The sequence below is a fragment of the Pinus tabuliformis genome, chromosome 3_2, assembly GCF_031772625.1.
Source record: "Pinus tabuliformis cultivar Carrire ecotype Pingquan chromosome 3_2, CPIR1, whole genome shotgun sequence".
Lineage (NCBI taxonomy): Eukaryota > Viridiplantae > Streptophyta > Pinopsida > Pinales > Pinaceae > Pinus > Pinus tabuliformis.
The window spans coordinates 1,235,107,640-1,235,111,208 of record NC_142302.1 but is presented as its reverse complement, the minus strand read 5'-3'; the positions used below and the strand labels follow the sequence as shown (position 1 = coordinate 1,235,111,208).

At 36.6% G+C, this 3,569-nt stretch overlaps 1 pseudogene; it reads right to left on the bottom strand.

Annotated features, from left to right (window-relative positions):
* Window positions 1-878: 878 nt before the first annotated feature.
* LOC149185212 (transcription factor TGA2.2 pseudogene) lies at window positions 879-1,558 on the bottom strand (annotated as a pseudogene).
* Window positions 1,559-3,569: the final 2,011 nt, after the last annotated feature.

Here is a 3,569-nt window from a genome sequence, read left to right as displayed (position 1 = left end):
TTATATGATCCTACAGGGAAAGCATTATCCAATTTTGAATGTAACACCATGTTTTTTTGGCTAAGCAAATTAGTGATACCATATGCAGTTTCCTCTTCTTGTCCTTCTTGTCCCCCAACAACTGATATTCCATTGGCATCTTTTTCTACTAACGATTCTGACAACAACATACTAGCTTCCAACTCTCTTTGCTGGGATACCTCAAATGGTTCACTTAGCTCAATATTATTGAATGGTGGAATAGTATTGAGGCAGTTGTTAATTCTTTGATTTCCCACCATCAAATCTTCTTGAAAATTTTGCAGAAATGTCAAAGGAATGAGATCAACTTCTGAATGACAAGTTGTGCCATAAATCTGGGATGATCCATCGTCATGTGGCCACCACATTCCCATGCTTCCATTGCAACTCCCTGCATTAATAATACTGCATGGATTCTCCAAACAATGATGACATATATTTCTTCAAGAATACCCACAAAAATCTCTCCCATGTGATTGCAACCTTGACGCTTGCTGCATCCCGCAACATGCTTCCCCATGCCCTCTCTCAAATGTCTTGCAAGCTCCTGCCATAACTATCCTTTGCATGCAACAACTATTTGAAGAAGTCTCTACATGCAATCTATTGAATGTGTAACCATCTCCATATTGGTTACATAAAATTATGGAAGGAGGAGAAGCAATAATGTCATTTCCTGGGCATGGCCATTTAGGAAAGATTATGGGTTTTTAAAGGCGAGCATAAATAAGTGTTGTACAATTTTCCTCCAAGGGTGAAGTATTTATCACACATCCTATATATATATATATCTTGGATGAAACCTTTTTAAGCATCCCTTGTTGTTTAGAAATCTGAATTTGGAGTGTTCCCACAATTTACACCTTGGACAAATTGCCTTGGGAAAGTGCATCCTTTGCCTGTTGTGATGACAATTTCAAGCTAGATACTGCGAATGATTGTTGTTTTGTTAAAGGCTGAATTTGTGGAGTAAGAATCTTCAGAAGCTCTGATGGCTGAAAACCTCCCATCCACGTAAAACAATGCTCAATAGGAGTCTTCCACATGCCTGACATAAGATGGAAAACATCCAACTTGGAAGCAACATCATCATACGAAAGAGTTCACCATATTGAGCTATAGCATTATCCACCAGAACACGAAGGTTGTTATTTTTTAGGTGTGCTTGTAAAGAAGCCTTGAGCTCATGGACTTGTCTGTTTTGTTCTTCAACCCAACGCCCATATTCCATATCAAATGTAGTAACCCCTGATCGATTTATATGATCATCCAAATGTCCATTGATGAAAATTTCCTGTTTCTTCACTCGCTCAAGTTCTTGTTCAATTTGTTTCAGCTTTATTCGACTACATTCAAGATGTTGCACATAAGCCTTCTTTCGCAAATGACTTTTCCTTGTTGCTTCACGGTTTTGAGCAAGTCATCTCAAGACCTTGTTGTTAGGTTGGTTTGCTTCTTGGTTAGACCTTTTTGATCTTGCAAGCATTAGATGATATACATCTTCTGACATATTATCCACATTCAAATTGACTTCCATACTTTTGGAGGTTCCAGTTTGTGGACTATTTTGTGTCCTGAAGGAATCACCCTAGGTATCTAGTTGATGAATAGATGGTGAGCTGGCTAGTTGCTGCTTTAAGAAATATATTGTGCGTACTATGAATTCATATGTGTTGCAGATGAGAAGCTAACCAATATGGCTATGCATGTACATTTTCTTCCTCTTTGGAGCAGCTTAACACCAATCCTTTATCCATGCCTCCACTTCGAACAACATAGTAGCGATTGGAGGAGATGGGTTGGCCTACAATAGGAATAAAATACACTCGTCATCTTCACTATCCATGATTTTCCAACATGTATCTTGAGGCAAAGGAAATTTTCACACCCGTCTCCTTCCCAGCTAATATATCTTCTCTTCTTCTTCATCTCCCTGAAAGATTAGATATGTAGAGTGAGGACCTGGAGGAGGCAGGAATGGAACCTGCGTCTGTTGGTCTTGCCTATAGGTCACTAGTGAAATTGCTGCATACATGACTATGAGTATGAAGATGAAATGTTAATTGAATAACATATATGTCTTTAAAAATCAAGACGCTCTGGAGAGGATTTGACCATATTCCTGGAATGGTTGAAATCAAACCAATAAAGAAAAATTTTCCTAACAGTCTGTGGGCTTCTGATATTTGTGCGCAACAGTTGCGTAGTAATAGTGGTTTACACAGTATATGCGCAGTGAAATGATCCCTTGAACCCTCATAATGACTCCTTTTCCCTCTATGAGTACAATTTTGAAATTATGACCCTTCAAATCTTGGGCCTTCTCAAACTGAAGCCAAACTGTTGCAATGTAACCAATATATAGACTGAAAATAAAATCCACATTAGAAAGACACTACTGCAACTGAAATGAAGGGTGCTCACTCCTATGAGCTTATTTATATATAGAGAAACCTACTTTAATCTGATCTCTGAAAAGTTGAATTAGGTAATACTAAAATTCCAATGCAACAAATCCAGTAGCTGCTCAACCTTGGCTTCTTGATAGTGCTTAAGTGGACCATCTATTTGCAATTCATAATAAAAATTGAATCCACGCTCCATAGAAAACACAAATATTTCCTTATCTGATAACTACAACAGACTTACCATTGAATCTTGAAAATCATGAAAATCACCTCTTTTGATGATTGTAGCAAAATCACCAAAAGGATCATTGAAAACACAAAACATTATCCTGTCTTGATGATCCAAATGATAATCTTCATTCATAACTAGTCCTCGTTCTATCCTGTCATGATCAAGTTCAACATGTTTGTCTATAAAAATGTCCAAACTCTCTTTAGCATCTTCAAATATGATAACCATATTATTTATGTCGGGACTGTCCTTTTTTGATCAAACAATTGTGTTGTGGTCTCATTAGATAACTTTGTTTGAAAACTATCATTTTGATTTTCATGATAGGAGACAATTTCTGGCACCTGATCCTCTTGTAAATGTGGAATGCTGCCAACATGAATTATTTCACTACTTACATCTTGATCACACAAAAAATGACAAATTGGTTGCAAATCTTCACCTATCTCAGGAGAAAGGACATGAATATCTACATCAAGTTCTTGATTGATTTCATCTTCAGCTAAGAGAGAAATTGTTGTCTACTGTAAGTTTTCTTGAATGTGATGGAAACTAGTTTCTATTATTCCATCCTGATGAAAAGATAACTCGAACAAAGCTTCTTCAATTTCATCATACATTAAATCCTAATCATAAATGTCAACTCCCATATGCTGAAAAATATCATCAAACTTTCCACAAAATCTTTCTATCAGTATTATAGAAGGGTAGTTTTGCTTATAATTTTTACAAAATGCCGCATAGAAATACTTAAGAGAATATAGACTAGCAACTGGAAATGCATCATACCATGATATTGCTTTGTCATCTAAGGTTGCCATAAACATCTTCATTAAGCAATCCTCATGCGAAACTCAGCTCCAACTGCATACATGCATGTGAAACTTAATTAAATGAAGAGAAACATC